This window comes from Pimephales promelas, unplaced genomic scaffold (assembly GCF_988280905.1).
Source record: "Pimephales promelas unplaced genomic scaffold, fPimPro1.hap1.1 HAP1_SCAFFOLD_126, whole genome shotgun sequence".
Classification (NCBI taxonomy): Eukaryota; Metazoa; Chordata; class Actinopteri; order Cypriniformes; family Leuciscidae; genus Pimephales; species Pimephales promelas.
The window spans coordinates 1-10,000 of NW_028297345.1; the positions used below are offsets into that span (position 1 = coordinate 1).

The window sequence follows — 10,000 nt, forward strand, 5'->3', positions numbered from 1 at the left end:
TGTCCGGGCCGGGTGAGCTTTCCCGTGTTGAGTCAAATTAAGCCGCAGGCTCCACTCCTGGTGGTGCCCTTCCGTCAATTCCTTTAAGTTTCAGCTTTGCAACCATACTCCCCCCGGAACCCAAAGACTCGTGGTTTCCCGCACGCTGCCCGGCGGGTCATGGGAATAACGCCGCCGGATCGCGGGTCGGCATCGTTTACGGTCGGAACTACGACGGTATCTGATCGTCTTCGAACCTCCGACTTTCGTTCTTGATTAATGAAAACATTCTTGGCAAATGCTTTCGCTCTCGTCCGTCTTGCGCCGGTCCAAGAATTTCACCTCTAGCGGCGCAATACGAATGCCCCCGGCCGTCCCTCTCAATCATGGCCCCGGGTTCCAGAAACCCACAAAATAGAACCGGAGTCCTATTCCATTATTCCTAGCTGCGGTATTCAGCGGCGACGGGCGGCCTGCTTTGAACACTCTAATTTTTTCAAAGTAAACGCTTCGGGCCCCGAGGACCGGACACCCAGTTAAGGGCATCCGGGGGGCGCCGTGAGGCAGGGGTCCGGGACAGGCGGTGGCTCGCCTCGCGGCGGACCGCCGGCCCGCTCCCGAGATCCAACTACGAGCTTTTTAACTGCAGCAACTTTAGTATACGCTATTGGAGCTGGAATTACCGCGGCTGCTGGCACCAGACTTGCCCTCCAATGGGTCCTCGCCCATGGGTTTAGGATACGCTCATTCCAATTACAGGGCCTCGAAAGAGACCTGTATTGTTATTTTTCGTCACTACCTCTCCGTGTCGGAAATGGGTAATTTGCGCGCCTGCTGCCTTCCTTGGATGTGGTAGCCGTTTCTCAGGCTCCCTCCGGAATCGAACCCTGATTCCCCGTTACCCGTGGTCACCATGGTAGGCGCCGAATGTACCATCGAAAGTTGATAGGGCAGACATTCGAATGAGTCGTCGCCGCCGCGGAGGGCGCGCGATCGGCCCGAGGTTATCTAGAGTCACCAAAGCGGCCGGGGCGGCCGGAGCCGCACCCGGATGGGTTTTGGATCTGATAAATGCACGCGTCCCCGACCCCCCGAGGGGAGCCGGGTCGGCGCTCGTTTGCATGTATTAGCTCTGGAATTGCCACAGTTATCCAAGTAGCGGGTGGAGCGATCAAAGGAACCATAACTGATTTAATGAGCCATTCGCAGTTTCACTGTACCGACCGTGTGCACTTAGACCTGCATGGCTTAATCTTTGAGACAAGCATATGCTACTGGCAGGATCAACCAGGTAAACCGCCCTGTAGGGGGGGAAGGAGAACCGCGAACACGCTGGCTTCCTACACACGGGTCTCGCTCCGCCTCGAGTGCGGCCCGGGTCGGCGGGCCGGGGGCTCGGGGACGGCGCGGCCGCTCATAGGGGGCGCGTGCGGAACCCTCCTCTCTCTCTGGGGGGGAGAAGGTGTGGCCGCTGGGTCGAGGCCGTAACCGGGAAAGGGTGCCTTTCGGGCGGGGGAGGCGCGGGTGCGAAGAGCCGGCTCGAAGACTGGGAGGGTGGGGGGATGTGTCGAGCCCCCCGATCCGCTCGCCGTCCGATCCGACCGACGCGACCGCGTCCTCCGCCCGCCGTGGCGGACGTTCGTTTCAGACGGGTCTTCTGAGTCTCCCGAGGTCGACGCGGCCTGCTTTCCCCGGAGGGAGGCCGCGTCTAGAGTCGACGCGCAGAGCGGGGAGGAGCAAGCTGCCCATAGCGGTCTCTCGACCGGGCAGGGGCCGTCCCCAGGCGCGTCCGAAGTTCCAATCGATCAGGCTAAACACCCCTCGCGTCGACGGCCCGGGAGGAGGGGGTGCTCCTCTCGGGCCCCGGGGGTGGGCAACCCGGAGGCGCCCGTCACACGGAGATCCGTTACCTTGTCCGAGCGGGGCGTTTGTCCCCTCCTCGACAAAACCCCGAAGGCCCGTTTTAGGACCGTCTTGGCACCGACGGAAGCTCCGCCGCGCCCACCGATACCGTCTCGCCCCGGGCACGAAGCGCCCTCCCGGGTGACCGGCCCGGGAGGCGGGCCGTCCTGGTAAACTCTTTCGACTTCACGTTTAGGGACTCTGTCCCTTTTTTCCGGAGGGGGGCCTTTTCCTCCAGAGCGCCCTGGTTACCGCCTGCCTGCCGACCCCAGACGACGCATCCTCCCCAGGATGTCGGAAACCGATACCGAGCATTTTTTTTTTGGTCCGTCACCTTGTCCGAGCGGGGCTCTCGTCCCCTTCCTCGACAAAACCCCGAAGGCCCGTTTTAGGACCGTCTCGGCACCGACGGGTGCTCCGTTCACGCCCACCGATACCGTCTCGCCCCGGGTCCGAGGCACCCACCCAGGTCACCGGCCATGGAGACGGGCCGGCCCTGGGGAACTCTTTCGACTTCACGTTTACGGACTCTGTCCTTTTTTTCCGGAGGGGGGCCTTTTCCTCCAGAGCGCCCTGGTGACCGCCTGCCTGCCTGCCTGCCGACCCCAGATGACGCATCCCCGCCTGGATGTCAGAAACCGATACCGAGCACCATTTTTTAGCCCGTCGCCTTGTCCGATTGGGGCGCTTGTCCCCTTCCTCGACAAAACCCCGAAGGCCCGTCTCAGGACCACCTCGGCACCGACGGGGGCTCCGCCAGGCAGACGCATTCGCTCGTGCCCGAAAACGAGGCGCTCTCCCCGGTCGCCAGCCGGGGGAGGTTCGTTAGCATTGGGAATCTCGTTCGCACGCAACAGCACGGACACTCGCCGTTTACCCAGACCGACCGTTCGACAAGCATATGCCTGGGGTGCACTTTTTCCATAAAACCAGCCCGTCTTTTCCTGGAGGTCTCGTACTTCCAGAGCTCCGACGGGGGCGCAGTCTGGATTTTATATGCCCACCCAGAGCGAGTCTGAGTGGGACTCACGACGGTCTGATCAATGGTAGGGGGTGCTCTGTGTTTTGCACCACCACACTTGCCCTCTTCCATACAGCCCCGAAGGCCCGTTTTAGGACCGTCTTCCCTCCAGGTCGAGCTCCAGGGGGTGTCGGGCGAATCTGACTCTGGCCCAGGACGGGGCCACCCTCCCTGGGCTGGCCAGGGAGGTCTGAGACCATGGAGCTTTGGAACCACACCACGTCATTGGACTTAGTCGATTTTACTCAAATTTTTTGGCACCAGAGCCGGACCCCGCCACGCGCGCCGGGCTCGTGCCCAGGAAAGACGCACCCTGCCTGGGGTGCACTTTACATAAAACCGGCCTGTCTTTTCCTGGAGGTCTCGTACTTCCAGAGCTCCGACGGGGGGGGCGTAGTCTGGATTTTATATGCCCACCCAGAGCGAGTCTGAGTGGGACTCACGACGGTCTGATCAATGGTAGGGGGTGCTCTGTGTTTTGCACCACCACACTTGCCCTCTTCCATACAGCCCCGAAGGCCCGTTTTAGGACCGTCTTCCCTCCAGGTCGAGCTCCAGGGGGTGTCGGGCGAATCTGACTCTGGCCCAGGACGGGCCACCCTCCCTGGGCTGGCCAGGGAGGTCTGAGACCATGGAGCTTTGAACCCACGTCACGCCATTGGACTTAGTCGATTTTTCTCAATTTTTTTGGCACCAGAGCCGGACCCCGCCACGTGCGCCGGGCTCGTGCCCAGGAAAGATGCACCCTGCCTGGGGTGCACTTTTCAGAAAACCAGCCTGTCTTTTCCTGGAGGTCTCGTACTTCCAGAGCTCCGACGGGGCGTAGTCTGGATTTTATATGCCCACCCAGAGTGAGTCTGAGTGGGACTCACGACGGTCTGATCGCTGGTAGGGGTCCTCTGTGTTTGCCACCACCACGCTTCCCCCTCTCTCATACATCCCCGAAGGCCCGTTTTAGGACCGTCTTCGCTCCAGGCGGAGCTCCAGGGGTGGCGGGCAAATCTGAATCTGGCCCAGGACGGGCCACCCTCCCTGGGCTGGCCAGGGAGGTCTGAGGGCATGGAGCTTTGGAACCACACCACGTTATTGGACTCTGTCTATTTTTTCCCCCAAACTTTGGCACCAGAGCCGGACCACCACACCATGTGCGCTGGGCTCGTGCCCAGGAAAAGATGCACCCTGCCTGGGGTGCACTTTTCAGAAAACCAGCCTGTCTTTTCCTGGAGGTCTCGTAACTTCCAGAGCTCCAGCGCGGCGTAATCTGGATTTTTACATGCCCACCCAGAGTGACTCTGAGTGGGACTCACGACGGTCTGATCGCTGGTAGGGGGTCCTCTGTGTTTGCCACCACCACGCTTCCCCTCTCTCATACATCCCCGAAGGCCCGTTTTAGGACCGTCTTCGCTCCAGGCGGAGCTCCAGGGGTGGCGGGTGAATCTGAATCTGGCCCAGGACGGGCCACCCTCCCTGGGCTGGCCAGGGAGGTCTGAGGGCATGGAGGTTTGGAGCCACCGCACATTTTTTGTACTCTGTCGTTTTTCGAGATCTGGGCTTCAGAGTCGAGCCCAGGCTCCGTTTCAAGGTGGGCATTGGGCTTCGTTCTTGCCCAGGAGACCCGCACCCTGCCTGGGATGCACTTTTCAGAGAAACCGGGCCGCCTTTTCCTGGAGGTTCTCGTGTTTTTCAGAGCTCCACCACAGCAGAGATTGAATCCTCTTCCCCAGCCAGAGTGCACCCTCTCTGGCTTGGGTGAGTGCCTTGAGTGCCCTGGAGGTCCGAACCAACAGCACGTTTATGGACTTTGTCTATTTTTCCAAATTCGACTCCAGAGTCAAGCCGGCCAAGGGGCTCTCTGAAGGCCCCTCTCTCCCTCCCTCATCCTCTACAAGAGCCCCATGGTCCGTTTTAGGACCGTCTTCGCTCCAGGCGGAGCTCCAGGGGTGGCGGGGGAAATCTGAGTCTGGCCCAGGACGGGCCACCCTCCCTGGGCTGGCCAGGGAGGTCTGAGGGCATGGAGGTTTGGAGCCACCGCACCTTTTTGGACTCTGTCGTTTTTCGAGATCTGGACTTCAGAGTCGAGCCCAGGCTCCGTTTCAAGGTGGGCATCGGGCTTTATTCGTGCCCAGGAGACCCCGCACCCTGCCTGGGATGCACTTTTCAGAGAAATCGGGCCGTCTTTTCCTGGAGGTTTCGCGTTTTTTTTTTTTTTCAGAGCTCCACCACAGCAGAGATTGAATCTGCTTCCCCAGCCAGAGTGCACCCTCTCTGGCTTGGGTGAGTGCCTTGAGTGGCCAGGGCCAACATCACCCACGGGCATCGGGCTTTATTCGTGCCCATGAGACCCGCACCCTGCCTGGGATGCACTTTTCAGAGAAACCGGGCCGTCTTTTCCTGGAGGTTTCGCGTTTTTTTTTTTTCAGAGCTCCACCACAGCAGAGATTGAATCTGTTTCCCCAGCCAGAGTGCACCCTCTCTGGCTTGGGTGAGTGCCTTGAGTGGCCAGGGCCAACATCACCCACGGGCATCGGGCTTTATTCGTGCCCATGAGACCCGCACCCTGCCTGGGATGCACTTTTCAGAGAAACCGGGCCGTCTTTTCCTGGAGGTTTCGCGTTTTTCCAGAGCTCCACCACAGCAGAGATTGAATCTGCTTCCCCAGCCAGAGTGCACCCTCTCTGGCTTGGGTGAGTGCCTTGAGTGGCCAGGGCCAACATCACCCACGGGGCATCGGGCTTTATTCGTGCCCAGGAGACCCGCACCCTGCCTGGGATGCACTTTTCAGAGAAATCGGGCCGTCTTTTCCTGGAGGTTTCGCGTTTTTTCCAGAGCTCCACCACAGCAGAGATTGAATCTGCTTCCCCAGCCAGAGTGCACCCTCTCTGGCTTGGGTGAGTGCCTTGAGTGGCCAGGGCCAACATCACCCACGGGCATCGGGCTTTATTCGTGCCCATGAGACCCGCACCCTGCCTGGGATGCACTTTTCAGAGAAACCGGGCCGTCTTTTCCTGGAGGTTTGGCGTTTTTCCAGAGCTCCACCACAGCAGAGATTGAATCTGCTTCCCCAGCCAGAGTGCACCCTCTCTGGCTTGGGTGAGTGCCTTGAGTGGCCAGGGCCAACATCACCCACGGGGCATCGGGCTTTATTCGTGCCCAGGAGACCCGCACCCTGCCTGGGATGCAGATCGGTTTGTGTGAGTCCTGGTTGTGTGAGCGTTACCCTTCTACATCACCCCCAAGGCCCGTTTTAGGACCGTCTCGGCTCCGGGCGGACAGCCGGGGGGCGGGGGGCGAATCTGCCTCCGGCCCGGGTCGGAGCTCCCTCCCCGGGGCCGTGCGTGGAGACCCGTCGCGCCCGGAGCTCCCGTGCAACCCCACGTTTTGGACTTGGGTTTTGGAGCGAGCGAGCGGGGTCGAACCCCGGGGGCCGAGCCGCCACGGAGTCCCCGAGCCCCGGGGACGAAGCCCCGGGAGCGAGGTCCCTCCGTGGAGGCGCGAGCCCCCAGGGCCCGGCCGCCCGCCCGGGGAGGAGAGCGCACGCTCCCCTACCCCTCAGAACCCACGTGGCTGGTTGCAGCAGACCCTGTGCACCGGAGGTTCCTCCAGGAGCGCGGGGCTGGGTGCTCTAAGCCCAAGTCATACAGGCAACCATGCCTCCCCGGGACTCCCCCTGCGAGCGGCGGCTGTTTGAAGGACGGTAACCCCACCGCACGGGGCTTCAAACGACCGTAGCTCTCCGAAGGCGGCTCCGATCGACGCCAAATTTTTGTCGGCTGGAGAACGGGACGAGACCTTTCGAATGAGACCGCCCCCAGCCCCGTGGGCCCCCGGGGGCCCGAGATACGGGCCCCCAAAGCGCCCCGGAAGCGGAAAAACGCAAATATCTCGCCGAAAACTCGACGTGCCCGGCCGAGGCCGGGCTCATTCGAACCGTCTCGCCGAGCTGAACGCGTCCATATGCGTTTCGTCGTTTTTGGTCGAGTATTCGCGGAGATATCGGCCGAAAACCCTCGGCCGCGCTCTGAAATGGCGCCCGCCGATGACGTCACGATCCCGGGAGAAAATCGCCCGTATCTCCGCGACGCGAAGGCCCAGAGAGCTCAAATTTGGGTGGCGAGGTCCCACGGGGGCCCTCGCTCGAACCAGGGCGGCGGCGGGCCCCGGGGACGCCCCCTACCGGATCGGGACCCCCGACTTTGAACGGCTATAACTCGGGGACCCGGGCGAGTTGGACCTCGTGGGTGGGCTCTTTCGAAAGGCCCCGTCCGGCACTACGGTCGATTCGAGTTTGGGGAAGATTGGCCCAGGGGTTCGCGAGATATAAGCCAAAAACGCCGCGCCTTTGACCGGGCCTAACTCCCTGACCCCGAGGCCCCCGGGGACGCGGGTGGCCTCTTTGGATAGGGCCCCTCGAGGCCTTGGGAAGACCCGAGTTTGAAATTTTTTCGCCCGGCCGTCTTCGAGATATCGGCGAAAAACGGAATCTTCCCGTCTTGTGGGTGTGGGTGTCTCCGGGGGGCGGGGGGACTTCCAGGACCCCGGGGGGGGCCACCTGGCCGTGCCCGAGGACGGTGCACCTCCCTGGGTGTGCCGTCAGAGCCTCCGGGGCCCCCGGAAGTCCCCGCCCACTGCACGTTTTCGGACTTTGAGGGATTTTCGGGCCCCGAATTCGAACGCCCGTAGCTCGGGGACCCGGCGGCCCAGAGACACCGGACTCGGGTCAAGTGTGGCGTCCCGGCGGGCCCCTCGCAAAGAGCCCGCCCCCGAGCTCCGGGGCCCCCGGGTCCCGGAGAAAAGGGGCCCGACGTGTCGGGGGGGCGCCTGGGAAGGAAAGGTCCCAGGGGCCCGGGGGAGGCGGGGTCCGAGAGGGCCCGTGGGGAGCCCCCGACACCCGAAAGGGCGAGCCGCTGGGACCTCCCCTCTCCGAGATACGGGCCGTTTTCTCCGAAAGTCGCCCGCGCGTAACGGGGCCCATCTCGGGACCGGGAGGTCCCAGCGGCTCGCGGCGGCGGGTGCGGGGCCCGCTCTCGGGGACCTTGCTCCTCCCGCCGTCCCGAGCCACGGGGACCTTCCGGTCCCGAGATACGGCCACTTCCTGTCCAGCTTTGACCGGGTGTAACTCGAAAAGTAAGCCGAGTTGGGGCTCCACACTCGGGGGTATTGGGGGCCTCTAGGAGGGCCCCCCACGCCGGGTGTATGGGGCCCCAACTCGGCTTGGTTCCGGAGATATGGCCCTTTAAAGTTTCAACTTTGACCGGGTGTAACTCGAAAAGTAAGCCGAGTTGGGGCTCCACACTCGGGGGTATTGGGGGCCTCTAGGAGGGCCCCCCACGCCGGGTGTATGGGGCCCCAACTCGGCTTGGTTCCGGAGATATGGCCCTTTAAAGTTTCAACTTTGACCGGGTGTAACTCGAAAAGTAAGCCGAGTTGGGGCTCCACACTCGGGGGTATTGGGGGCCTCTAGGAGGGCCCCCCACGCCGGGTGTATGGGGCCCCAACTCGGCTTGGTTCCGGAGATATGGCCCTTTAAAGTTTCAACTTTGACCGGCTGTAACTCGAAAAGTAAGCCGAGTTGGGGCTCCACACTCGGGGGTATTGGGGGCCTCTAGGAGGGCCCCCCACGCCGGGTGTATGGGGCCCCAACTCGGCTTGGTTCCGGAGATATGGCCCTTTAAAGTTTCAACTTTGACCGGCTGTAACTCGAAAAGTAAGCCGAGTTGGGGCTCCACACTCGGGGGTATTGGGGGCCTCTAGGAGGGCCCCCCACGCCGGGTGTATGGGGCCCCAACTCGGCTTGGTTCCGGAGATATGGCCCTTTAAAGTTTCAACTTTGACCGGCTGTAACTCGAAAAGTAAGCCGAGTTGGGGCTCCACACTCGGGGGTATTGGGGGCCTCTAGGAGGGCCCCCCACGCCGGGTGTATGGGGCCCCAACTCGGCTTGGTTCCGGAGATATGCCCGTTTGAAGTTGCAACTTCTACCCAGTCTAATAATCCCAAAATAATAATTAAATAAAAAAAAAAAATAATAATAAAAATAAAAATAAGCCGAGTTGGGGCTCCACACTCTGGGCCTGGGGGGCACCACTAGGAGATCCCCCTGTGCCCAGAGCGTGGAGCCCCGAATCGGCTTTCCACACCACTCACACCGGTTTCTGACTACCTTAAGAGAGTCATTGTTAGTCGCGCAGTTTACCCGACTCTGGGAACCGGGGCTTTGGGCTTGGGGGAGACCCACCGCTCGCCCCCTAACACGTCGGGGGGGACCAGGGGGCACCCGCCTGGACCCCCTCAGCCCCACTTCGGAGAACCAGAACGCTGGCCAGGGACCCCCACGGCGGTTGAAGTTTGAACTTCTACCCGGTGCATCCCGAAAAATTGAAAAAAATAAAATAAAATAAGATTAAAATAATAATAATAATAATAATAATAATAATTTTTAAAAAATAAGCCGAGTTGGGGCTCCACACTCTGGGCCTGGGGTGGACCACTAGGAGATCCCCCTGTGCCCAGAGCATGGAGCCCCAACTCGGCTTTCCACACCACTCACACCGGTTCCTGCCTACCTTAAGAGAGTCAAAGTTACTCCCGCAGTTTACCCGACTCTGGGAACCGGGGCTTTGGGCTTGGGGGAGACCCACCGCTCGCCCCCTAACACGTCGGGGGGACCAGGGGGCACCCGCCTGGACCACCTCCTGCCCGACTCGGAGAACCAGAGCTCTGGCCAGGGACCCCCGCGGCGGTTGAAGTTTGAACTTCTACCCGGTGCATCCCGAAAAATTGAAAAAATAAAATAAGATAAAAAAAAATAAATAAAATAATAATAATTTTAAAAAAAATAAGCCGAGTTGGGGCTCCACACTCTGGGCCTGGGGTGGACCACTAGGAGATCCCCCTGTGCCCAGAGCATGGAGCCCCAACTCGGCTTTCCACACCACTCACACCGGTTCCTGCCTACCTTAAGAGAGTCAAAGTTACTCCCGCAGTTTACCCGACTCTGGGAACCGGGGCTTTGGGCTTGGGGGAGACCCACCGCTTGCCCCCTAACACGTCGGGGGGACCAGGGGGCACCCGCCTGGACCACCTCCTGCCCGACTCGGAGA

General features: G+C 61.2%; 1 pseudogene; it reads right to left on the reverse strand.

Moving 5' to 3' along the window:
- LOC148960779 (18S ribosomal RNA) lies at positions 1-1,273 on the reverse strand (annotated as a pseudogene; the record flags this gene model as incomplete).
- Between the last annotated feature and the right edge of the window lie 8,727 nt (positions 1,274-10,000).